The sequence below is a fragment of the Rhipicephalus sanguineus genome, chromosome 7 (assembly GCF_013339695.2).
Source record: "Rhipicephalus sanguineus isolate Rsan-2018 chromosome 7, BIME_Rsan_1.4, whole genome shotgun sequence".
In the NCBI taxonomy this organism is placed as follows: domain Eukaryota; kingdom Metazoa; phylum Arthropoda; class Arachnida; order Ixodida; family Ixodidae; genus Rhipicephalus; species Rhipicephalus sanguineus.
The window spans coordinates 75830409-75858042 of NC_051182.1; the positions used below are offsets into that span (position 1 = coordinate 75830409).

The 27634-nt window shown below is 46.9% G+C and overlaps 2 protein-coding genes and 1 long non-coding RNA gene across 4 annotated transcripts in view; 1 reads left to right on the forward strand and 2 right to left on the reverse strand.

Moving 5' to 3' along the window:
* The window catches only part of LOC119398782 (uncharacterized), a 210120-nt gene that overhangs the window by 12935 nt on the left and 169551 nt on the right, over window positions 1–27634 (forward strand). The window lies entirely within an intron of this gene.
* LOC125759313 (uncharacterized) lies at window positions 4701–18781 on the reverse strand. Its single transcript, XR_007416878.1, has 4 exons — window positions 18642–18781; window positions 13115–13243; window positions 6598–6707; window positions 4701–4783 (listed from the first exon to the last, which is right to left on the reverse strand). It is a non-coding gene; the product is annotated as an uncharacterized LOC125759313 (long non-coding RNA).
* The window catches only part of LOC119400732 (octapeptide-repeat protein T2-like), a 209748-nt gene continuing 201969 nt past the window's right edge, over window positions 19856–27634 (reverse strand). The window contains exon 4 of one of the 2 annotated variants that reach the window (XM_049417750.1): window positions 19856–19989. The gene's annotated coding sequence lies outside the window, so the exon portion shown is untranslated. The remainder of the gene's footprint in view (window positions 19990–27634) is intronic. The other variant, XM_049417751.1, reaches the window with a different exon arrangement.

Here is a 27634-nt window from a genome sequence, read left to right on the forward strand (position 1 = left end):
TCGAGTGGCAAATATAAGCACAAAGGCACTCTTGTCGATGCCATTGCGCGTGCAGTAAACAGCTGCGGTGTCAAATTTGAGGCACGGAAGATGAATAAAAAGGGGGAGAAATTCTCTTCTTTACCCAAAACGCCTGCGAGCAGTTATGAAGATGTTGCCAATGAAACTAAAGGGAAAAATTGATCCGAATTCATTTGAAGAAAAACCATTTTCCTGTGGCCAAATCTTTGCGAGATTTTTTACTGCTTCGAACAAAATTCGACCGGGGAAAGCAATGAAAAAAAAGTGTCTCGGTTTTTTTAGACCTTTCTAGAGCTGGGTAGTCTTGTAAATAAGGGTTACAGTGCAGACAGGGTGACACCTTATATCCATATCCTAGTTCATCATGCCTCAAAAAAGCATGAAGAACTCCATTGTCTGTCCTGGTATTCCAGCGAAGGCGTTGAATAAAAGAATGTCTATTGCGGTTATCTCTGTCCTCGGCCTCAGCCAGCAAGCCGTCAATCGTACTGTTTACCACGCTGATACACATGAGCTGTACGTCCAGCACAACGAAACGGGGTTCGATGGCAAACAGTGGAATGCTCTTAATAATTCGTTTCATGCTCTTCAACGATGCAGTGCCTCTCTCATATTTGTGAGAGTGCGTAGAAGAGGAGGTATACGTTCGCCCCAACTCTACATCGTTGCTTAAGGCTGGCGCGGTAGAATAGCAAGGATACCTGGACGATGGTAACTGCAAGCCTTGTACCAAAAGCAGAAATTTTAAGTCTGATTCCAAGCATGCGGACACAGCCACATCATGCTGTTCCACAGAGATAATGCCTGCTTTTGCAACAACGTTAATTTCAGAAAGCATATCTTCAAATGACTCACTTATTTGAAAATAGTTTCCTGTAATTTCAACGACTGCCAGAAGCCGATGTAACTTGTGAGTGAAGCTTTTTTTCGGCTGTCAATGACAAGGAATGGAAGTGGTGTCCATCTTGTCTACTTGTTAACAAGGCAATTATCACCTTCAATTTTCATGATGATACGTTGTGAAACGAGGTCTTCGGGCCTCCATCGACGGCGAACTCGGCAATAGCTGACTGAAGTTCTTGCACAAAGGAAACTTGGGCACCAGGTGACTTTTTGCGTGTCTTAAACACAGTAGACATGGTATCCAATTTCTCTCTGTACGAGTTCATGAAATGCAGTGTGACTCGGTTCGGCGCGGTAGAGGAAAGCTGCTCCCAAAATGCATAGCTTACAAAATGGTTATCCAAAAGTACAGCAATTTTCCGAACAAATTACTCGTTTGGCGATGAGAGGGTGTCCTAACTCACTTTACCTCTACAGTGATATCCCGCTTTGACATTTCGCGCTACAGAAATTTCGATGCTTACGAGTACTGTGATTTGGTGCAAGAATTCCTGAATGTCATTCACAAAAAGCTGGCACAAATCCAAACCATAGCTCTCTAAAATGCCTTGTAGTGCTTGGACAATGGCATTGCCTGCACTGTGCAGCTTTCTTTGGTCGAAACTTTTGGACCCTTCTCCAACAACTTGCCACGATTACGCAGCTCTTTTTTTTTTCCAAAACAGAGGACAGTCTTCAGTTCCCTTCTTCAAGTTAAACGCATTTGTTCTGCAAGATACGAATGGATTCTCTTAGATCCCCTATAGACCCTTCTGCTGAGGCTTGTATCGCCTGTCTTCTTTCAAGGCTCTTATAATCATGTCCTTGACTGCTTCTTGAGGCACGTTTCTACTGCTGGAGCATTCGCTGACGAAATCAACCTTTACATGACACTCTCTTTTTAAGAAACACGCCTTCGCACGCTTCGTCTTTCTATATACGCTTCTAAACACACTTCGTCTTTCTATATATGGCCTATAAAGTTGTGCATAAACTTCTGAAACGTGTCTGCACCTTATCCGCAATATTTTCCGGTAAGCTTATGTCACGCAGAAGGAAATATTTAAGTTTCGAAAAAAGCCTTATTCATATGGTTCAAAATATTTATAGCCATGTCATTAGTCAATTCGAAAACTATGCTCGTTTTGAACACACTGCCACTGGAAGTTTGCGAAGACATTTATCAAAACAGCATGCTTGCTGTGGAAGCAAATATCACACAAACCAAAAAGAAAAGGATGAAAAATATAAATGCCAGTACATATCAAAACAAAAAGTGGCGTATATCAAGAAAGCAAATGCAGAATAAATAATGACGATTTAAACTGTACTTGTAACCTTTGTCACCAAAAATATTTTCATGCTCTCAACAGCATATCACACGGAAAGCGTTTGCACGACTTTCGCCCTCTCGGGCCCACAGAAGTGGCGAGGGAGCAAGACCTCGAGGAGCACAACGCACGAGACTGACGTAATGGCCGCGTCGCGATGAAAGCCCATCCTCCCTGCGTGGAGGAAGCCTAATAGTCTCTACAAGCACTTCCTATAAAGTTGTTCCCTCTCTCTCTCTCTCACTTTTGTCTTGTGCCAATCCCCTTCACTCGTACTGAAATGTGAATGATACAACGCTGTTAAATTTCGTTTCACAAGTGTACTGATCATCAGGTAGATTTAACTTCGAAAAGTCCTTCTCTTCACACAGAAGCCAACCCTTCTCGAGACGCTTTCCTCTGTCTTTGAAAACCCATCTGAATATATCCAGATCTACATTCAACTCGGCAAGTCCACTGGACCTACGGCTATTAGCAAGCTTCTTATGAATGACATATAGTACTTCAGATGCTGCTTCCAGCCGGCACTTCGATGGTTTGCTTGGATGTTTGAATTCACGCAGACAAGCTTGATTCAAGTTCCTTTTTGGCTCCAGGGTGTTGTGCCACTTCGAATAACCCTTCCATTTTATGAGGCAGCCTTTCCTCTGTAGAAAAAGGAAAAACGAGTTGGTGTGAATGATGAAAATACGGTACTACAAAACGACAGTTAATTATTCAGAGTAAAAGAAGCATTACAATAATTTTACACGAGATTTACAAATGTCCGGCTGCTTATCAGCCAATGAGGCACCGAAATTTAATCTTATCCAAAATAGCAACGGCTGCACAGAGTGGTATAGTTTTTTACAATTTGAAAAACTGTTTTTCCAGGTACCTAAAGAAAAAATTACACCATATCCCACTAAAGGGAACCATGTGTGGATGCGAAGCGGCGGGGAGATGGTTCGCTTTTTTTTTTTTTAGGAGCTGGCTCGCCAGGTTCTTGAGCTGGGACGAAGTCCCGCGCCGTAAGCTGCATCCATGCATTCAAAGAGTCGTGGAACGTAAAGAGGAACGCCACGCGCGTTGTGTCTTCCCTCTAGCCTGGCCATTAATTCTTACAGGGCGAGCAGGGAACACGGTCGACAGGCGCGCGAGAGGAGAGAGAGGGGGAGGGGACGCGCATGCGCTGGCGCTCATCGCGGCGTTGCACAGGAGATAATGAAACGCGCGAGTGGGGGGAGCGTAGGAGAGGTGAACAGTTTGTGTGAACGGCTATCGGCATTGCTATTGCTTCTCAGCATTGCTGGAGTCGTGGCTCCTAAGAATGAAAAATTCTGCTAACAAAATATCCACGCACTTCTGGAATCAAGTGCTGCAGGTTTAAACACAACCGAGGGGGCGATTGTTGTTGCACTGTAAGAAAACTGGGTCGAGAAAAATCGGCTGCCAGTCCCTTTAAGCCACATCCTAGCCTTTGACATCTATTAATACTTTGTTAACGCAAACTTCAGAGATAAGGGACAAAAAAATTGCAACACAGAGAAGCACTATGAACAGTTTGTGAGTTTGTGTTTGTGGGAGCTTCTGCGTGTCGCAATTTTTTTCATCCCTTGTCTGAAGTTTGCAATAAAGAGTATCAATGAATTACCAACTAGTCCAAACATGCACATTGCTTAGACATCTGCAAGCTAATGCTCCCAACATGAAGGACTATTAGACGTCTTGGCAAGCTATGTACTAGTACATTGTGTGTAGACATCTACTGCTTGAGCGAGTTCTGGCTTATTAAAATTTTAAGCGCAAACTACAAAATGGACAATAAGGTGGAAGGACACCAGCACAGACAATTGACTGAAAGCTTTATTACATCAAAAAGAACATAGCCACCCAACCTGGGAACATATAGCTGCCACCATAGGTCAACAAACTCACTCATGAGTCGACTCACTCAGACTCTGATCGAGCCATGAGTCTGAGTAAGTCAGGCTGAGAAATATTTTCGTGAGTCTGAGTCCAAGTGAGTCCAAATGAGGAAAATTTTGGCAAGTCTAAGTCCGAGTGAGCACTAAGGGCAAAATGTATTTCATGAGTGAGTCTGAGTGAGCTCCACATTTTTTTGCCGACATTTTTTTGCCTGACTCAGTCGCAACATGTTATCGAGGCGCGTGTTATCAGTCGCAACGCGTCATCTTTTGGAATCGAGGTGCCGAAAGCACCCTGAGGGAGAGTGGATCTTCGGTTGAATAAGCGCACTTTTCAACGTTGTCACTCGTGCAGAGCAGGCCTGCATGTCTATAAGGCCGCGCATGCTCCTAGGCACACAGTGTCAGAGCCTGCAACTGCCGCAAGATATCGCCCCGCAGGGCAAGGCTGGCTGCTTGCGCGCTATACAAAGATGTGGACGCAGCTGTACATTAAAACTTTAGCAAAGTTGCTTTTCACTTGGAAGACATGCAAGTGCGACCATCATAAGCAAAAATGCCTGCTGCTTCATGTGCTTGTGCCATGTCAGGGTTGGAAACACCACAGCAGATACCTGGCAGATACCCCAGCTTTTCGAGACCCTGCACCAGTACAAACAGGTGTCAAATACATAAACTTAGTATGCAACGTCGTAGTACCATAAGAAGCAAGAGATGCAGCTCATGCTTCTTTAAAAAAGATATTGCCTTACCGAAAAAGCAAATTCACAGTGCGTCTGCTGAATGACACGCACAGTACTGTGTTTTAACGAGATGCTGTACGTGCACACTAACATGTTACACAGTGATAATTTGTAATTGCAGTGCATATTCAACTACGAGGGTTATCCAAAAGTAAGGGCCGTTTGGTCCCCAAAAAATAAATATTTGTTAGTAAAAGATTTTATTGGCTGGTTTAGTTTAGCACCAAACTACACTCAAACCTCATTATAACAAAGTTGCATCTGCCACAAAAATAACTTCGTTATAGCCGAAAATTCGTTACAAACGTTTATTTGTAACACTGTAGCTATTACAAGACTTTTCATTTACTTCGTTATAACCGATAATTCGTTATATCCGTGTTCGTTATAACGAGGTTTGAGTGTACTCCACTTTTCTACACGATCACCGTTACATTATAAGCACTCTCGTACCACTGCACCTGTTTCTTTAGTCCCCCTGCATAGAAGTTCACCGCCTAGGAATTCTTTGCTGTTTGAGTTAGTCGGTAAGCATTTTTAGTACCCATCTTGCACACACTGTGTGATATCTTAGCTTTTCAGTTACAATCATGCAAACTGTAGTGCGGCTGACAAGAGGAAATTCATCCTACAGACTAAATGTCCAGTTGTCAATCTAATCGCAATTCCCGGTGCACTTGTTGAACAGTTTCATTGGTCTAGATTCTCGCCCTTCCACTTCACTCTTGATCGTGCACATTTGTGCGGCCATTTGTGAAGCCTCGACACCATTTTATGACCTTTACTTCACTCATCACTTCATGCTCATAAAGCACAACCCCACATAAATTTGAGAAACTGATGATCCTTTTGAAAGCAAAAATCGAATTAGAGCTCGCTCTTCACAACAGGCGCGAGCAACGATTTTCGCAGACATTGTCGTTTGCATTCCCCGACCAGCAGACGACTACTTAGTCAGAACAATAACTTCAATGCCTTCGAGAAGATTTACAGATGGCGCTGCACAAATAAATCTTCATTCTGACGTGTAAATATTTAAAATATTAGCAAACGGCCCTTACTTTTTGAACAGCCCTCGCATGTTGCCGCACTGTTTTTTGTTAAGAGATAGCAGTCATGTTTGTTGTTATCACAGGCTAAATTTGTGCGTGCAGCATCTTGACGGTGCTGACGAGTGACGCTGTACAAGAAGGCACTTTTATCGAGTAAAGCTCAGTTGGTAGTTCAGCACTGGTCCTGTTTGTACATGTGTCTTTTGTTTCGTATTTCGTGCTGGTTAACTTCGCAAATACTGGCTTGATTTTGATGAAATTTGTTTTATACTATTTCTTTTGTGGTTTATATGTATATACCACAGCCAGTTTTTATAACATCGTGTCAAAAATATAGGCGAACCTACAAAGGGTTAAAGAAGCTTAGTTAAAACACGTGGGAAGTATAGGGCCTACCCTGTTCCCTTAAAATATAACTATGTACTTGACCTACTGCTACATGCCTTTTATGAGTAAAAGTAGAGACACACTTTTATCCAAGACTATTTGTTTTGATTGCAGATGTTCAATGCAGCTGCCTTGCTGTGCTAGCTCCTTTAGAAAATAGGGCATGTTGGTATAAAAAATCAGTACTTAATTTGTCAAAACAAGGATTGCGTGAACACAGATGAAGTACACTTCATAGCTTGCATGATTACATAATGCTATGTGTGCCACTTACTTTTTAGCTGCAGACTGTGCTCTCAAGCTGCAGTTCTTTAACCACACTGCCACGGCTTCTCATCACGTGAGAGGTTGCATTTGTGAACATTGGATTGGTTGTAATGGCTTCTGAAACATACAAGGGCCAATCACACAATGTAAAGCAGGACTTTCAATGGCAATAAGCAGAAACACAATTTTGCTAATCAACTATGCCTGAAGTTCTGACTGGACATAGTTTACTTATGACCATCTAGACAGAAGCGATGTGGTTACCGTATTTACTCGTGTTTAAGGCACTATCGTGTACAATCTGCACCCTTCACTTAAGGATACACGACTCTTACTCATCAATCGTTGGATTTAAGTAAAACAAAGAAAGAAAATGACTAAAGGCTGTAGTGAAGTACTCTACCTACGCACAGCTTGTTAACGGACGTACACATTGAAAGCACTAGTAACACATGTACGCCCATTCGATTGCTTCAATTTACTGTCCATTTACGAATGTTGGCGTATCCAGTGACGGAGAAATGAAACTGCTAACTTACCAGAAAAACAACATAAAATGTGGCAATGGTTTCATGTGAGCTAACTGTCATAACTGGCATTTCAGCGAGATCTGATGGTGTGCATTCACACAAGTCAAGTTCACTACCGTATCCGATTAGAAATTTCTGACGAAGCCAGCAGTCCTAAATCGGCATATTTACATTAACATCAAACAAATTACTTTGCCGATTACACCTGGAAACTCGGCGACGAAAAGGAAACTTTGGCTCAGCAGCAGTGCTGTGCACATTAACTGTATAACAAAGCTTTCAATTAAAAGCAAAATTTTCAACCACAAGACAACAAAGCACATACAAAAGCTGAAGTGTCATTTCAGCTGCATTTTACTATGCAGCTTGGATAGCCCTGAGGGCCTCTCCTAAGCTTTCCTTCACCCATGGTGTTTCACCACGGTGCTCGTTTTTTATTATTAGGTAGACACTTTGAAATGAGACGTTTTGAAAGATGCCAGAATTGGTCATAATCAATGACACTAGCATTAATTGCACGGTACATTACTGCTTTTACAATTCGATTTCAGGAATACGTAATGGGTACTTCTAATTTCAAATTTTCAAAATTATGAACTATGGTGTAGTGGGACACTTTGCGACTATACTTGCAGTAGGCATTCTAAGAGAGTCTGAAACGGTCAATGTTACGTGCACAGATGTTCAGACGTTCTTTTTCTGGCGGCACGGTTGATGTGTCCATCGTGAAGCAAAGCATGGCAGTGATACGAACAGGGCCTGATTACAGTTTCGCGATCCGCTTTTTGAGAAAAAGTCAAGCATCCTCCACATTTCCTACGCTGACATAGTGATTCCTCTAAAGCACACACACGCCGAATGCTGTCATGTGATAGCTTTGCAACCTGCGGCAACTACTACACCCCCAAATGACAGGACCAAGAAACAAACGAGTTTCTTACAATTACCTAGAGGGAAAACTAGCGTTGCGAGCTGTTGTACTCATGGGAATGCTGCTGGGATGTGCCAGATTCGGAATGGCATCACTTACCAAGAGCCCACACACCTCGGAGACGCGTCTAGCTTCAACACGTTCCTTGCGTCAAAGTGGTTGATTTCATGCTGAAGGAGCACGTAGTAAGCTATTTCTTTTTTATCATTACACAGAAACGAGTATTTAACTTTTAATGCGACGATGTCGAATATTACGAAACGTAAAAACTGATGAACGGCCGCAAAACTTGGAAGGCAGATTGTAAGGTCCCTCCATAATTTTTAAGGTAGCGACATCTGCCGCGCGCGCCACCTAGAAAGTTCCTGTAGCAGACGACGCCCAGGTTAAAGCACGGCATTCAGCTGGTGGAAAAATATCTGCACATGCTAGGAAATAAAAGCTACTGACGCCTGACTGTAATGAAGGCCGAAATAAGGCCCCAAAATGCTAAAGCTGTGCCTTTATTTCAAATAAACATTGAAAAAGAGAGCGGAAAAAATGTTTCATCGCCTACATTTGGCATGTTTACATCTCGTTTATTCGCGCTCGTATTACATTGCATTTGGAAACGACTTTCTCAACATGTTGTAAAACGAAGTTAACAACGCGCGCAGAGATAGAAAAGTCTAACAGTAGAACTCACTGCCGAAATTTATGAACTTTTATCGCTATAACAATAATAATAATTGCTGGGGTTTTACGTGCCAAAACCACGATATGAGTAAGAGGCACGCCGTAGTGGACTGCTCCTGTAATTTCGCGACTACCTGGGATTCTATTACGTGCACTGAATACGCGCCGTACACGAGCCTCTAGCATTTTCGCCTCCATCGAAAATGCGACCGCCGAGGCCGGGATCGAACCGCGTCTTTCCGGTCAGCAGCCGAGCACCGTAACCGCAGTAACTGTCATACCACGGCGGCGGACAAATTTTGATCGCGTGCAACACAATGCGGATATCTGTCGGCGAGTTAGTGCGCTTCCCTCGCTTTATTTACTTGCATGCTAGGTTCGTACTGCATGACCTACGTCAGCGGGTTCATAAAGCACTAGAATGAATAATCTCGACAAATGTGGGCCATCAAAACCAGCGCGCACGAATAAAATGCTATTGCAGCTCGGCACATGCACGCGTATGCTTTTTCTTGCGCCTTTGTGTCGCGTTACTTACCTCGCATAGTCGTGCAGTGGCCGACGGTTCGAAGTCTTTCCGTCCAATTCTGTGCAACCACACTTTTCTTCTGGTTAGGTTCTGTTTGCCCCGCGGGATGCAAAATAACTTCTTGCCGTCTTCCGTCCGGTTTCGGCACCCAAACGCGCAGCAACAAGGCATATCGGACTTTCCAGAACGAAATCACCGCACAACGTGCATAGCGGAACAGGCGAAGCGAGCGCTCTCCTCCCGGGGCGTGGGAACCTTCATGGCGGGGCAAGGTCACGTGTCACAGATCAGCCTATCGCGGGCGCCGTCGGCTTCATGAAAGCTTTTCGATACTTTTGAATTTATTGAGGGACTTTAGCAGATTGTTGTGTCGTGCGACCCCTGGTGACATGCTGAGACACCAGCGCTGTTGTGCTCTCTATTCATGCTACTGGGGGGAGCTGGGTCTCTGCCATGCCTCTTTGCTACCACCAATCCGGCGTGGTCATGCCGGTCATGTGACCCGTGCCTCGCTGACCAATAGCCTTACTTCTCCCTCCTTAAAATCGCCTGTAATAAACGCGGGAGAGCAGTCTCCCGTCAGTCTCGCCGAAGCTTGGTCTCTGCGTCGTCACTCCGCGCGCCCTCCCGTCGTTCGGCCTCTCCGTCGGCCCGCCGCGGGTTACGCCGCGCTCCTGCCCTACACAACACATGGCGACGAGGTAGTTGAACCGCTACGCTACTACTACAGGCGACGCCAGGAAGAGCACGACGTACGTGACACTACGCTACGGGTCACATTTTTCTGCTGCGCGTCGGTGCTGCTTCCTGCACGCTACAAGCGCGTCGACCTGACTTTGCTTTGTTCCCGCTCCGGCTCCCTCTACGACGCCACCTTCCTGCTTGAGCCTACGGCCTACCTCCTGCACACATGGCGGCTCCTTTTGCAAACCTTCCTCCGTTCCTCAACGCTCCCGGCAAGCCTCCCATTCCTTGGCATATATGGCACAAGATTTTCCAGGTTCACCTGAAGGCGGCCGGCGGAAGCGGCTGGGAGGACGAAAGACGTGCGTCAGTGCTCCTCTGCGCGCTCGGCATCGAGGGCCAACGCAAATACTTCGCCGCGCAAGAGCAGCTTGAAGCGGAAGGCGCAGTTACAGCGTCTGGTTCGGGCACGGTGCCGAAGACAGAAGCGGCGACGGCAACGACGTACGACACGGTGCTCCAGTTTTTAGACGGGCTTTTCGCCGAGACAACGAACGTGCTAGCCGAGCGGCACCTCTTCACGAGCCGCAAACAACCGCCCGGCGAAACGTTTCTCGACTTCGTCACCGCGCTGAAAGAAAAGGCCCTGTCATGCAAGTTCGGCGCCACTTACGACGACAGAGTACGGGACCAAGTAATTCACGGGATCGCCAACGCACATGTACGGGCCAAACTACTGTCGTACGGGGAAGCCCTTACGCTGCAGAAAGCCGAAGAAGTTGGACGCGACTTGGAGGCGCTCAACAAAGCCAACGCGGCGTTCGGAGAAAATGAGCGGCTACTCGGCTCGCACTCCGGTTACGGCGGCAGCATCCAGTGCGTCGCAGCGGCTCAAAATGGCGGGTCGGCTGCTTCGCTGGCCCCGCATGTGACTCAACATGGCGGCGGCTTCCCCCCCAAGTCGGGCGGCCGTATCCAAGATGGCTGCGCGGACTCGACGGCGGGTGTACAAGACTGCGTTCGCTGCCAGCAAGTGCAACAGCTCGCGCCCAAGCCTCAAGTCGGCCCCTGTTTTCGCTGCAGCAAGTTGGGGCATTTGGCGACTTCAAGAAATTGTCCTGCCAAAAACAAAACTTGCCAATTTTGCCGCATCAAGGGGCATTTCGCGGCAGTCTGCCGTAAGCGACGAGCGTCGATACAGGAAGTTGCCCCCATTCAAGACCGTGCCTCCGGCACTGCCACAGTGCTGTCCGTGCAAGCTGCGCCGACTAGCCCAAGGGACTTGCGCATCCCTGTTATCGTCGGAGGACATAGCCACATGTCATTGCTGGTGGACACCGGAGCCACTGCATCGTTAATGACCAAGAAGGACTTCGACATGCTTTTCGCTTCGGAGCACCGACTGCTCCAAATGTCCATCCAACTGCAGGATTTTTCGAAGCACCGCATACCGGTACTGGGCTATTTCCGCACGGACTTGCAGCACCAAGGCAAGCGGGTCTTCGTCACCTTCTACGTGACAGCACACGGCACTTCACTGCTGGGGCTCGACGCCATCCAGCAATTGGGACTCCTGATCGACGGCGCAACGTTGACGTGTCGTCTGGCTACACCAGTTTCCTCGCAGCTTCCTGCTGTACCCCCGGGGTTCAAGCACCTGCCTGGCCGGGCCAAGAGGCGACAGCACATCGTGCCAGTGTCTTCCAAGCTGCATCGGCTGCCTCTGGCGCTACGGCAGAAGGACGCCAGCGAGCTGCGCCGGCTCCAGGACGACGACGTCATCGGCGGCGGCCGCGGTCGACGGCCGCGTTCAAGATGGCACATCAACAACCAGGTGTTGCCTGCGCATGCCATTCGCGATGACCCTGCTGTCCAGTGCCACTCTGCACCTGCTGAAGCACAGCCACAAATTCCTGCAGCCCAGGATTGTCACTTGGGGCCTCGAGAAAAGAGTCCTGGGCATTCTTCCTTCCCGCCGGCAAATGCGCAGCAACCCATCAACGACCGCTTAAGGATGCAATTCTTCCCAGGGCGGGACGATGTTGTGTCGTGCGACCCCTGGTGACATGCTGAGACACCAGCGCTGTTGTGCTCTCTATTGATGCTACTGGGGGGAGCTGGGTCTCTGCCATGCCTCTTTGCTACCACCAATCCGGCGTGGTCATGCCGGTCATGTGACCCGTGCCTCGCTGACCAATAGCCTTACTTCTCCCTCCTTAAAACTGCCTGTAATAAACGCGGGAGAGCAGTCTCCCGTCAGTCTCGCCGAAGCTTGGTCTCTGCGTCGTCACTCCGCGCGCCCTCCCATCGTTCGGCCTCTCCGTCGGCCCGCCGCGGGTTACGCCGCGCTTCTGCCCTACACAACACAGATGACAAGGCCAGCGACTTTTTGTCGTCCGTTTCTTTCTTTCACTGTTTCGTTATCCCGTAAAGTTGGGTGGACCTCTATTCAGAACGTAATGCCTGTGCATGAGATCCACTTATAAAAGTTTTGTTTTAGAGAAGCTTTATTTGCGCAGTTATATCTGCTTTTTAGCCCAAGCCTCACTCAACGCCAGCCAACACAAGCCTCACAGCCACATATACCTTCATTCTCGTTGCGGCACAGCGCCCCTTAAGAAATTCGCATAGACGGTGGCGCCAGATTTCCCTCTAGGTATTACTGTGAGAATCTCTATGCCAAGGAAGGCCTGGAGTCGTGCATGTTTTTTTTTTTTTTTTACGTGGGTGGTTGCATTTATGTTAAGAAAATAATGAAACCTGCAAAGCCGTATGTTGCCACAAACCGAAAAACCTAGTGCCCTTCAGCCGCATTCAACAACAAAGGCATCATTTGAGTGCTTTTCACGACACCCCAACACCCATGCCAGAGACAACACGCACACATTGCGGCAGTGTACAGTCGCTGTATGCGAAACAAAACCAAAACTGTAGAAATAAGGCTAAAATAATCTGAACTTAAGCCACAATGTTTGAATGATCGCAACGCCAGATTTCCCTCTCCTTATAACAGGACGAAATTCTATGACTGCAACAGTCCGCAGAACATGAAGGTTTACGAAGTAAACTGAAGGACACCCGACAAATAGGATAATCCCTGATTTAGAGCAATAGCAGCAAAACTTCCAAATGCTGCTTCAATGTTTAAGAAATAGTTTGGTGAAATCGCTCTCACTTTTCTGCATAGCCAGCGGTACATCTCCATCAACCTTTGCTTTGCTGGAGTTGACCTCCAGCTGGACCCATTCTTTCCAGAACACACAACCAGATTTCTTTGCCACAAGAGGGAGCCTTTTCTTGATAGCTGCATTTAAAACATTGGCTCGTATACTGCTGCGTCACAAAACACAAACGTTGTTTTGATTCACTCACTGGAATGTAATACGTTTGCAAATAAATAAAATTAATGCCAATACTAGTACTAAATCATATTGCTTGCGGGTGTAACACTGTCGACAGAGGGATCCAAAGTAGTACAGAAAGCAAAAGCGAGTGAAGAAAAAAAGATGCTAGCTTCTTCCCTTTTCACCCTCTTCTTTCCATACTACATTGCAAGCAGTCTGCAAAAGAATTTAATTAACTTAAATGCATGCTGTTTTTTTTAGCCACTATGGAAAAACCAGGAAAAATTATAAGAAAAATTATTGCTCGGTAAAAGTAGGCCTGTACTACCTACAAAAATTGAATTAATGTGTTATACCGGGCGTTATGCAAGTTATGCAAATGCGCTAAGTGAACACTGACACAAACAAAAAATTACAGGACATAAGGCGACGAGCGCAATCACCAACTGTTTTATTGTCTCAAAAAACATAGCCCCAAGAAAGGGGTGTGTCAAACGCGCATGCGCAGATGCTCATAAAAAAGACATAAAAATTGAGACAATAAACCAGTTGGTACATAGTTTGCGCTCGTTGCCTTATGTCCTGTACTTTTTCGTTTGTGTCAGTGTTCACTTAGCGCACTTTTGAAGATGAACCAACACCAACTAGGCCACCTTATAGCTCTCCTCATTGTGTAGGCAGCGCATCTAATGTTACAACTGGTCCAAGTGAGCAGGCTTTGGTAATCGGCTTACAGATACGTACATCTTCAGCATTTTCCTGGTCGCATAAAAATTTCGCCCAACAGTCCTATTGGGTTCTGTTGGTAAGAACCGAGAAAAAGATTTAAGTGGAGATGCTACTCGAAAAAAAAGTTTCTTTAATCTGTAGCCTAGGGCAATGAAATTTTAGCTGTTTACATAGTTTTTGTGCTGATATTAAATATGTAATCAGTTTTATAGTAAGTTGCGTAGTTTTCATTTTGCACCATGACAATGTGTAAAATATAGCTCTTTTTGTGCACTTTTTCTGTCACTAAACTTTTATGGTTAAGAGCCAGTAATGGCTCATATTGCTCGACATTAACTGTAGAATGCAAATAACTAAGTAGAAAGTGTGTATAAGACATATTAATTAACAAGAAAAATTATAATATGAGAAGTCCTAAGATGCTCAGCCAATACTAATTGCTTACCCTAAGTTCATAATAATTATATAAGTGATATCAGGTTTTGAAGAAGCTACTTGCACTCTTCAAATGTTAAGGAATGTGTGGGAAAAATTTCGTTCCGATCTGGCCATCAGAAGTACCAAAAACGTGATGTGCAAACTCAAGAAGTTGCCCAAAATTGCATCTTGAGAAAAATGCATTTTAAAGGTAGAAATGAAAGCTCATCTATGTGGCAAAGATATGCTTTTTAAAATATTTCTTCCATCATGAGAACTTGCGAATTATGGTTATTTTGAACATGTGGCTTTGATGAACTCCTCATGTGAAATGCAATGTCAAGCAGCCAGGTGGTGTTTTCCAGGGGACTCTAGACAATGGGCTCTTTTTAGTTTTTAATAGCTGCCTTGTGCTCTTTAAAAGTGATTTCAACCTATTTCCAGTTTAGATACAATCGTGATTTTTTTTTACATAAAAGTAGAGAAACTAAACTTGACAAAACAAGTAAAAACAAAAGATATGTAATTTTGAAAAAAACTTGCATTTTTCGAGTAGCATCTCCCCTTAAAGGAGTACTGACACGATTTTGAAGTGCAGCAAAACGGACGTTTTTGGTTTCCTTGGCATGTAGTGTTAACGCTCTCCCCACACCGCATCCGGGAAACACGTATAAATATTTAAGTTTGATTTTAAATTTTTCATCTCCCAGCATCTGCAAGGCAGCTTCACCGCATGGAGAGCCCTATGACGTTTCAAGTCAGCTCACTTGGTTTGCGAAGTCTGGGTTCTGCATGCAGCCTAAATCACAGAAATCGCTGTCGGAGGCACTGGATGACAGTTCACTCATCATGAACCACGTTTCACTGACAGCAAAGGACAGCAGGTGCACATTTCGTGGGTTGCAGTCTGCCCGTGACGTCACAGACAGACTTGACACGTCACTATGAAGCCGCCCTCTCGAAACCGAAACCGAAACTGCTGGTTGAAAGAAGCGGTATTAAAAATATATGCAATGCATCCCCAGGCACCACGACACTCTTTTTAGGGTTCTCGACACCCATGCTTTCATTTAGAGCAACAACCCGAAAAATTTTAAAATTCATGTCAGTACTCCTTTAAGTAGAGCGATTACCCTTACACTCGGCAACATGCCATATGTCAAACGTATGTTCAAAGAATCAGCTCATAGGTCAGCGTGTGCTTTTTTTATGCTTACATCCCTGTCAGCAAAGCAATATAACCCGACATTTTGTACCGTCACCTTCTAAAGCACCTTCTTCAGCTCACAGTCCTCTATGAAACGCTCCATTTCACCTCAGCGTTCTAAATGTGCAATGTAAGCACTAGTATTTAATGAAGCTGTTCACCAGACTTAGTGCATATGTATACGGATACACCAAGAGTGCATGACAGCCTAATATAACCAGATTTTCATCTCTACAAGCTGCACTACACCTCTACAAGCCAACAAAGATTTATTTTGTTGGCTGCGGTGTCCATCAAACTGACGGTCACTTACTTCGCAGAGAGCCAAGGCGAGTCGCAACAGTCATCATCAGCCAAACCTGCTATTAACAGAACTGACAGCCAGGCTAGTTGATCTTGATTCATTTTTTTTCACTCACTTGTACAGTGCAAGGTACAACACAAATGACATAGAAGCACAGTGCTGCCCATGTGTGATTCAATCCATGTTGTATCGTGTGCTCAACATGTTAATTCAAAAGCTGTTTCTCCTTGAAGGCTGTGAATTAGTACCTTCTGTTGACTTAGTGGTACCGTTTGTTGTACCATTTGCTGCGAAAATGCAACTATTATATTTATTTTCCGGAAGCTTGAATATTTCGAATAGTAAAATTCCAATGTGAATCGAATCGAACAGCAAACACTAATAAAAAAATATTGAAAAGTTTGAATATTCGCACACCCCTAGTAATAATCTTTTCAGTTGCAACTTACACATGACTGTAAAAAAAGTTTTCTTATGTGACAATATACTTTTGCTTCAGTAATACTTAAACGCGAAAGTTTAAGTGGATGCCGAGAAATTTGATTCTTTACAAAAATGTGGAATTGTGTACTAAAGTGCTGCACTAGCGTCAAAGTTTAGCTGTTGTTAAATTATTTATATGTAAAAGTGAGTGATGGCACTAAAAGGTTATGTGTATCAGTCGATCACTAAGAAAAAACTTGATTACATATACATGTAACTGCAACGTGCGCTTCTATTTATAACTTTATGTAAACAGTCCGTTACACACATAACCACTGCCTTGTGCAGACCGTGCGCGACTGTCTGAGAACCTCCCAGATTATTTTAGAATCTTCTGATAAGCTTGAGCATGCAATGAGAACAGCAGAGTTTATTCTGGAGCTAACGCGGCCACCAACGTCAACGCTGGAATCTTCTATGCCACGGGTATAAAATGTCAACGTGCTCTACTGTTGATGAGATTACCGATGACCAGCAACAGCGCTTGTTGCTATCAGTGTACAGTGTCTACTGCTTGTACTTAAAGGGGCCCTGCAACACCTTTCTTAGTTATATTGGAATAGTCTCATTATTTACGTATGACTCTTCACGAGTCATATGCCGCAAAAATTTTTCGAATCCGTGAAGTCTAGGTGGTGTTACCAAATTATATAGATCACGTTCCGCAGCTTTCTCCCTCAACTCAACGCCGCGAGCGCGCGGAAAGCTGCGCGGGGCATGAAGGGAGGGAGGGCGGATGTGTAAGGAGGTGCCAAAGAGTTTTTTTCTTCATTTTTTTTCTCTCTGGCGTCTCGGTGCAACCACGTGGTCTGTGGCGCCACTTCCGGTCGGCTCGCGCGGTCGTCGTCGAGCGGCGGATCCCATGGCACCGTGTATCGCGCGTGCTTGAAAACTGCGAGTCGGTTTGGTAATGTTGGGTGTGCACCTCGAACTGCCGTAGTGTTTTCATCGCTCTGCCAACCATGGACGCAAACTTGCGTGCGCGTTTGGAACGAATGACAGCTGAGATGGGTTTCGACCCACACTCCGATACACCGCCTCGTCGCACTGCTTGCGCTTCAATTGTATTCAACACGGCAGAGCTGCGTGCACCCTTCTCCCAGTGGCGGTACTGGATTGACAGCATTTAAGCCGTTGGGTGGGCACTTCGATGCTGTTTGCTCTTCGAATGCGGGTGCACAGCGAGTGCGGGCTGACAACAAAGAACTAAAGACTAGAAGAAAGGATCGTGGGGCATCGGGCCGGCGCGGACCCATCCCCCGGCTGTCTGCAGCTACCGTGAAAATGCGAGTCTGCTTGGTTGCTGTGTCGCGGTTTCTCGGGAACCTGAGACTACGAGGAGGATATGCCGAGGTACGGCTCGATGACATACTGAACAGACAGCGAACGGGACTCTCGCCATACAGCGAACACAGGTATCCTAAGCTAGCCGGCGCCAGCATTGTTATCGGAGAAATGCTGCACCGCTGTCTCGGTTGGTCGTGAGAATGTGCCGACGATGCAGTTTCCAGCTGACGAGGCAACACTCAAACGGCTGCCACTCTCAACGGCAACCGGCGATGTTCAAAAGCACAGAAATATTCACGATTTCGGCACTGCACATGGTGAAAAAAACGCAACCACGCAACTACGAGCAGACGAGCTGTCGGTGAGACCGGAAGTGCTAATATTAATGTTTGTTCGGTGTTTTTAACGCGATAACAGAATATAAACATACATATTATCTACTTATTGAACTCAAAATTAACAACGAAAGTAATAATGAGGGTGTTATCGTGATTATAACATCAGCCAATCGTGGAACTGCCGACAATCGCGTCATATATTGCGGACTAATACATCATTTGTCGAGAGAAGAGGGAGCGATTTTCAGCTGACTTTGAGAATTTATTGTAAATTCCAGGCCGCTCGCTTCGCTATAATATTTGGCTCGCGTGTTCTCGGTTGCCTCGACTACCAATTGGCAGCGCTTTTTGACCCTGCTCAAAAAGTGTTGCAGGGCCCCTTTAAACTTTTCATTTCCTGGGCACAGCACAAGTTGGCCCAAATGAAGGGTTTCGTCTTGAACACGCCGACTTCTGCCTTCTTCAACGTCACTACCACGTGACGGTACACTGAATACACATGTTTTTTATCCTTGTAAGAGCAAACAAAACTTGTATTACAGCGCAATAAAATTATGTATCTGAGGTTGTTGGCACAGCTCCGGAAAACTTACGTCTTGGCATTTGTGATTCGGGCACTTCTGTTTTGGTGGAAGGTGCTTCATTCTAGCAAGTAATAGAAGGTCCTTTTTTCTGCGATGCAGCACCGATTAGTAGAAAGAATTCTTCAGGAAGGCAACACCCAAGAGCTAGGTCAGCCCCAACTGCTTACAGCCATGCAGGGTCAGAAAAAGGCTGTTTGGAAAGAAACACAATAGAAGCCAAGGGCTGCCCCGTACTATAAGCGGATCCCAAGAATTTCTAGCCAGAATTCAGTTTTCGTTTCGGTAATGTGAGGCGCTATCATCATCATCAGTAGCGTTAGCCCTACTGGCAACAACCGCTTGGCACACTTCACGGCGGCCACGATTTTACGCTGTGACAGGACCGGAAAAGCAATATTCGACTGCATTTAAAAGAAAGGTGATCAAATGTGCTGCGGGGCGGCAGTTCAGCGTAAACGAGCGAAGCATTCGCACTTGGGGGAAACAGAAGGAAGCCCTCTTTGTGTTCAGCGCCCTGAGAAGTTTCCGGGGACCGAAAAATGGAGCGTTTTCCGACGCTGAAGGGGAATTGACACCGCAGCCGTGGCCTCGTGGTTGAACAGACTGTTTGGAAGCAACGGAGCACTGCTGGGGCTCCCATCGGCACTAGTGCTCGATGCAGTGTCACCTCTGTGAAGCGACTGCTCCGCGACTCCCGTGCCGAGCTCGTCATCATCCCGGGACCAGGATGACATCCCAGCTGCAACCACTTGATGTGTGCCTAAATAAACCATGTAAGGACCACATTAAGCGCCTGTATTTGGAGCGGATGAGGTCCAGAGAGCCGGAAGTGTGACGGCTGAAACGGGACTCGCCAGCGATGCTGTGCACATGGATCACCGAGGCTTGGGCCTGCATTCCTGAGGCATTCGTTTGTCGTGCCTTCAATACCCTTGATGGCACTGAAGGTGCTGTGGGATGACATGTGTGAGAAGGGAGTTTCGGAAGAAAGTGCGCTAGACAACGGTGAATAAGTGCGTAAATAAATGTATTCAGTTCCTGTTTTCCTCGGGCTATATATGGGTGAAAACTTTTTTTCTCGCGTTTGCTATCACCGAAATACGCCTCTGCGGGTCCGAGCTATACGCGGGTTTTTATGGTATATACTACAATACGCCATACCACAGTGTTTCAGGTTGTGCGTCACACTACAAAAACATTAAGATTGAATAGCTCACATGTTGCTGCAAGGTCCCCACAGCTCTCTGAGGCATCTCGTTCATGCTACTGCAAACTGCTCCAAATCCAACGTTGACAGCCTAACCTCAGCGTAATGGGCTGGCCAGAGGCAAGTCATCTCTCCAGAAGCCAGTGGACACTGCGGGAATGACACAAATGCATTTTGTCACATTTTATCACATATCAAGATGTGCAAACACAAGCGTTCATGCCTTTGCTGCATGCCGGCAGCTAGTGACATATTCTTGGCAAGCAGCGCCTCTAGTGGTTGGCCACCGGGGAAATTGTATGGCACTCCCGTAGTGACTGCACAGGCAAAGATTATATAGGAGGCCATGGATAGACATAGTGTGTTCCTGTAGCTGGTGCTTAAACATTTGCTTGCTACAGCAGCCACAGAATCCCCTCAGTGCTTGTGCCTGAGAAGCACATGATGGCACAGAGAACAATGAGAGAAGGGGAATTGATTAAGAGAGTTGCTTTTCTTGTTAGACAGAACCTAATGAAGCCAACAGACAATGAAGCCAAGGAAGGCATTTTTTGTAGCTATTAACTGCAGCGTAGTAATTATGGCATAAATAAAAAGGAACTACAGTGAATGCAAAAATAACTTGCCGCTCATGGGACCAAGCCTACAGCCTTGGGATAACATGCCACTGCCTGACATGCTAGCTAAAAGCATCAAGCATGCCGGAAGAAGGCCATCGCTATGAGAGGACAAAATAAGGGGATCTGATCAAGGGGCTCATTTCTTTTTTATACACAACCCAATGAAGCCAAGGAAGCGTGTGACAGGAAGCACTCTTGGTTATTATTTTTTTTTTTTTTGGCTTTCGATTTGTCCTGTTTCTCAGCTCCTGCGCTTCTCGGCTCTTACGTTTATTTCTTACGGTACCTTCAAAAATGTATCAGCAGAGTTCTACCGTATTACAAACATGAAGCCTTACAGATACGAGTCATCCAGTGCAGTATCATGTCTTGTATCACCTTTTGCAAATGGCAGTTGCGTTGAGCGCCTCACTGAAGGTTGTGAAGGAGGTGCACCGACTGGATGCCCATCAGAGTCCACTGCTGGCCAAGGCTAAATCCAGCACTGTGTCCCCTTGGATGCAAATCCTTTATCAAGTTCCACCTGCGCACCTGCACAAGAGTTCCAGTTTTCTAACTACAGCCAGAAATTTCAACATGTCATTGGCAGTAGGACGCTGCTGGATAAGTACAAAAATATTCAGGAGCCCCTTTCCTGTTGGAAAAATGGGGGGGGGGGGGGGGCACGCGAAGCTTGGCGTGTGCGTACCTGGTGTACTACTTTTCTTTCTTTTTATTTAAAAGTGCACTGCACATTAGGGGTGTGCAAATAGCGAAATTTCATCTTGAATCGAATTCAAATCGAACAGTGCTGAATAGTGGACAAAAATGTAGCATCATCATCATCATCATTTTTTACCACCTACGCGCCGCGCCTCTCACGCAGCTCATGCTGAGAGCTCGAGGCGCGAGCAGTTTTAGAACGAGCTCACGCTCCTGGAGGCTGGACGCCGGCAGCCGCTGCCGCTCTGCTTGTACTAGGGCTTCTAATAAAGTAGCGAGAACGGCACGGCCATGTCGGCCGCCGAACGTCTCTCTCACTCGCTACAATTGGTGACCCGGAGAACACGCCCTTCCAGCGGCCCCTGCCATGCTTCCGCGACTCTGCCCTCCAGTTCCGCCGTTTCACCCGGCCTACCCCCAAGCGTGGTTTATGCAGCTCGACGCCTGCCTCGCGGTGAATGGCGTCACCGCGCAGCCACCTGCTTGACGCCCTCCCGGCTGAGCTGCGTCATCTGTCCGCAGCGTCGTCCTCCAGCCCGCAGCCATATGACGACCTCTGCGCTGCGGTGCTGGCCCGCTACGGCGAGACGTACCACCTGCTATAGAGGAGGACCCGTGAGTTCCGGGTTTCCCCTCCGCCAACGCGAGCGGTACCACCCGGCCCACAGCCCTCCCATGACCGCGACCTACCTTCCCCGGCCATGTCTCTTTCTAGCTCTCGCCCAGCCACCAGCGCAGCAGTTCCTGTGCCCGACCACCCGCCCGTCGAGGTTCCGAATGTTGCTACAGCTGCCTTGGACCATTCCGCCACGAGGTGCGTTCCTTCGCCACCCTCGGCCAACGGTCCATCAGACATGCCCGCAATCCGCACGTCTGCTCCGACCTCGACGGCTCGCGACACCTCGGAGCCATCCGACTCCACGACCGCTACCTTGCAGCACGCCCTGAAGTCTGACATGGACATTGCACCGTCCGCTATTCGCTCCTCAACTGTGGAGGATTCGCCATCCTTGTCCATCGATCATCACCATGTTTCAACAACCTCAACACTATGTGCGTCTTGCCAGGAGCGACCAGCATTGACCTCGCAGTCCACCGCAGCTGAAGTTCGAGCCCCGAACCAACACCGGCCGAACTTGCGAGACGCTGCTACAATGACGGAAGCGTCTGAGGACGGATTGCATGGTTCGCCGATGGCAGAGCAGCCCGCACATGCCACGCCTGTCGCAAAGGCAGACATCCTACACGCCGACCTACGCAGCAGCCCTCGTGTGCCGCCAAACCAAGGTGCTTAAACGGGCACAGGCGCGCTGTCGGACCCTCCGGCAGAGCCCACGCCTGCGGTTTTCCACGACATCCCTCTTCCGGAGTTCTTAAAGGGGTACTGACACAAAATTTCGCGGCTGAGATAGCCTGCTGGATCGATTTCCGTGTACGTGCGTGTACCATCTGCGAAATATCGACAGCGAATAAAGCTTGGAAGGTATTTTATATGAATATTGAAGTTCGCGTGCGCGATCCAGCATTACAGGGCGCACCTATTGCATTGACACCCTCGGAGGTGACCCGAGGTGACCCCCCTACTTCCCCTACGTAACCGTTGTAGCCGGTACAACAAGTTGTGATGACGTCGTAGCCGCCATTTTTGTTTTGACGCGCTCGCCGCTGCGCTGTTGGTGTCTCAAGGAAATCGTCGCCAAGAGACGACGATGAGGACGACGACGACAACGAGGACGATGACGGCGACGACATCGCGCAGCCCGTGCGGCAAGCGTGCGAATGCGAGGAGACGACGCAAACAGCGCGGAAGTGCGTCACACTTCTGTGTGCTGACGTGATCGAGCGCTGCAGCCGCTAGGTGGTGATAGTTGCACCCGGAGGCTTGTCGTTTTTGAAACCGAAACTGACACTGGTCGGTAATGAGGAGCCTGTAATTAATTATCTGTCGCGCGCTGCAGCAAACGATGTGCCGTGTTATGACTAACAGGCCCCCAGCAACACATTGCAACAAAAAAACGCGAGGCCAAAATTTTTGTGTCAGTACCCCTTTAACGGGGGACGCGAACCAGCAGCGGTGCACCTTGAATGCAGGCATGCTCTTTGACACGGCGCAAGCGTCTTCTACCGCTGCCCGACGCCACGGGCCGTACACCTAATCACTACTCGCATTGCGCGTGGCATGGTTCTGCAACCACGACGTTCCCGCATCCGTCGACTTGTATACCCCTGCCAGCACGCCCGCCGCAACACAAACCTGAGATCAGCGTTGCGCCGCCACCGACGTCTTCATCACTACCCCCCCCAATACCCACGTAAGCAGCCAAGTCGACCATTTGGACACCGCTCAGGTCACGATGTCCACGTACCGACATCCGCGTCAGCGCTGTGCCCGCGCAGGAAAGACCCATCGCAGCAGCTACTCGTCGATGGTTGCTCGTCGTGGCTTCACTGTGCCATTTCGCATTGTTTCGCGCACATCGCCTGCACCGGCCCTTGTACACCTGCCCTCAACTCCATCTGCAGGCACCTCTGCCAGCCGCGCTCACTCGAGTCACACGGTGCGCTACCGAAAGGCCCAATCAAGTCGTCGTGGGACCCGCCTGGGCACGACCCCAGCATACTTTCGCCCAGTTCTCCACCTGCTACGCTTCTCCCAGAGCCGCCCGCCAGAGACCCAATGGTTCCCGATAGTCCTTTACCGTTGACGACGTAGACTGCCCACGGACATTTTGTCTCGCATTACCAGCCTTGTATATACGCCCCCATCATTTTTTTCTTTTTCATGTTGGCTTCATTTCTGCGGGGGGGGAGTTATCTGTAGCGTCATCATCATCGCCATTCATCATCATCATCATTTTTTACCACCTATGCGCTGCGCCTCTCGCGCAGCTCACGCTGAGAGCTCGAGGCGCGAGCAGTTTTAGAAAGAGCTCACGCTCCTGGAGGCTGGACGCCGGCAGCCGCTGCCGCTCTGCTTGTACTAGGGCTTCTAATAAAGTAGCGAGAACGGCAAGTAGCCGAACGTCTCTCTCACTCGCTACAAAAATATCGAATTGAATACAAAAGATCTGATTGAAAATTGAAAGAAAGAACAAAGAAACGAAATTTGCTCATGTCCTCGAGCACACAACACGGTGAGTGACTGCTACAGAAAGGCTACAAAATGTCATCCAGAAACACAAGCTGTTCCACACGACCCGAAATCGGGCTCTCTCGCCGTGATGTTAGTGTTTCCTGCAGCTGAAAACATGTGCTCACAAGTCAATGGGCACCTCAGTAGCAGGAATGGGAAGGTATCGCAAAGCAATTTCGGCAATACCTGGATAAAGTGCAGTTCTATGCTCTTTCCAGTATTTCAAATGATAATCCCTTCTTAGGATCAGGGGCTCATTGAAGTATTTTTGAACCTCTTGATTATAAGGTCTGAGCTCAGTGTGCTGGTTATTTTTAGACGCTAGCAGTTCGACAGACTCCCAGAAGGTTCCTTGAACTTCTTTGCTGGAGCCATGATTTGTCGATGGCTTCCAGCGTAGCTCCGAATTTTGAAACTGGTGCGATTGAGAGTCGATGCGAGCATGTCGACCAGTAATTTCTGCTGCCAGCAGCTCAGCAGCCTGTGATTAAGTGAATGAACTTGTGCAGAAAATAGATTTCAGCCTCTGATCACAAAGTGTCGTACGTATCAGTTACTGTTGTTCTCATGTTCTCATTTTCACGTGCGAAGCCAATCACTGAGGGATTCGCGGGCCAAAGTTGGGACGCTTTACGGCACTTGCGGCATGCGTGATCGAACTATACAAGAAGTCCGTGCCTTCGTTTCAGAAGTGAAGCTGTGAAGGGCTTGACAGTTTTCTCTTTTTTTTTCATGTGCGGAAATGACATAATCTTTAAAATAAACAGGCGCTCGCTTTTGAACCAGGATATCGGTGAAAATTTTAACTAAAGGCCCACTGTAACAACGTTAGCCTTAGTTTTAGCCACCCAACCCTAACCAAGTTGCACCATAGGCCTTTGTCACGTTTTTGATATTGTCACGGGGTTGTGACACGAAGACAGCAGTCGTCGTGTTCAAGATGAAACTCTTTATTTGGCCGAACTTGTTGCTGGGAAATGAAAACTCAAGCTACAGCAATACACGCTGTACACTGATAGCGGCGAACAGGGCGCCGGCCGTTGATAAAACTGCTCATGGCTGGGACGCGTCGTCTTTTATACAACACGCATCGAACTTTCCAGTCTTATCACTGGTGGTCGCGCAAGCTATGGAATAATCTAGACTATCAGCATCCTGCGCTCAATTTTAACAAAGTGATCTACTACAATTGCGAAGCTTCTCGAACACTGCGTTGCGGACAGCATCGAGCGTTGCTAACCATCGTTGCTTGTCAAACCCGAATACATCAAAATAAAACAAGAAGTGGGCATCGCAATATTCCTCCAGCCAAATTATTCGTAACTTCGAATACTAGCTATTTGAAAGCCGAATCGAATTATTCGAAGAGGTATTATTCGATTCGAATTCGAAACTCGAATATTCGCACAGCTTTACTCCACATTGCTCCCGCCTTACTGTCTCTTTCTCAATGCCGGGAATTGGACCACCGTCCACATGTCCAGCAGTGCAATGCTTCCGTTGCTGCAGGCAACAAAGACGGTCGTGTGCTCATATCCAGGCAACAATGAAATGCGGCAATGCAAAGTGACAAGTCAATTCGATAAGAGATCAGACTGCCATATCAGAAAGGGTTGATCGCCGACATGCCCACAATCGAGAGAGCATCAATCAATGGAAAACGGCGCATACAAATACGCATGAGACCAGTGCACCTTCGAGGGCCTCATTTGTGTACACCCACATTTCTGTACAGTCGCAGGTGCCAGGTTTTCTTTTGCGGCCATACCTACAATGCCAATTTGCAAGGCAATACAAGCTTCACTTGAAGAGACCACAGTGCGCAAAAAGCACAAAAAAATAAAAAAAACAGAACAAAGTAACCTTTTCCAGGCTAAACTATAATTACAATGTGCTTACACTTTTGATTACACTTATGATGTGACAAGGTGAGCATACCTTTTGACAGTGCGTGTGTGGCTTGCATGCCGTCAGTTTGGACAGCAACGTCACGAGGCACCTCGCCGTAGTTGTGGTCCCAGATAACACTCTTTGCAGGCTGCAATATGAAAACCACAACCACGGTAAACATGTCTGCTCGAAGTAGCCGAGAATCGTTTCTGCAAGTCTCGGAAGAAGTAGTCACACGAGTGAGGGACACGCCAACATACTGGCGCAAGGTCAGTGCCAATTTCTACAATCGAACCAATGCGGCTGTCTCACTCTAAACTTATATTACCCTTTTTAGAAAGAACAAAAACACACAATAATTTGCCTTTGCAGCTATTCAAGCTGGATAAGAGAAGCTTACATGTGAATACACAAGCTAGCAAAGAATCTTCCAATGTGTCAATGACTTGTGATAGGACTATATCATGGTTTGATTGCACAAAACGCTTCCATTGCCCGTACAAGCAGCTGCATGTTTCAAACTAAGGCTCTGATTCAGCATTGCGTATTTTCAAAACCCACGTCTACATATGACCCAGTAACTACAGTATACACACTGAGAATATGGTAAAGCTAATGTGCAACAGCATGAAGATCTAGCAATAACTTCCTGTAGGTATGTGCATATCCACCAAGGTCACGCGTGTGGGCATTCATGTCCCCTAACAGGACGGTTTCAGCCCCAATACCAAACTTCATAACTAATATTCGTGCGCGAAGCCTACGGGTGCATTGTACCCTTTTGCTTCACTCTATCCCATTTGGTTTTGCGATGAATCAGCATTCCAACAACCCCACCTTTCGTTCATGATTTGGTCCCGTTGCACCCTTCCCTAATATAACTTCTAATGTGAGGTGGCTCTTCCAAGTCTCTGAGCTGTGTTATTATAACCACATAAACACCTATCTGTTCTTTGTTTAGAGGGACACTAAAGAGAAAAAAATTTTTGCACATTAACAAATTGCTCTTTCACAATTCCAGAATCACCGCGCTCGCTGTGAGAACATGCTCGCCAACAAGATAATGTGGAAAAATGAAATGCGGGTGGCGACGCCACCTAGAAGTTCCCGCACCAAACACCCTGATGTCATAGATTTTGACAGTGCCTCCTAGGTCATATGTACTTCCTGATCAGTATAAATGAAGTACATTGTCCTCTGAGGGGTCCATAGGCGCAGCATTCCAAGTTTCAAAGAATGTCATTGAGCAAATGATGCAAAAAATGCACTTTGAAATATGTGCAATCACATGTCGAGATTTCGACGCGAAATTTAAAAACGAAACTATGACTGATTTTTTCCTCTATATAGACTTATGATGGTGAAATTAACAACACTAGAGTTCTCGGAGTACAATTTATCAATAAAAAACGATTCATTGTTTCTCTTTAATGTCCCTTTAGGTGCTCCG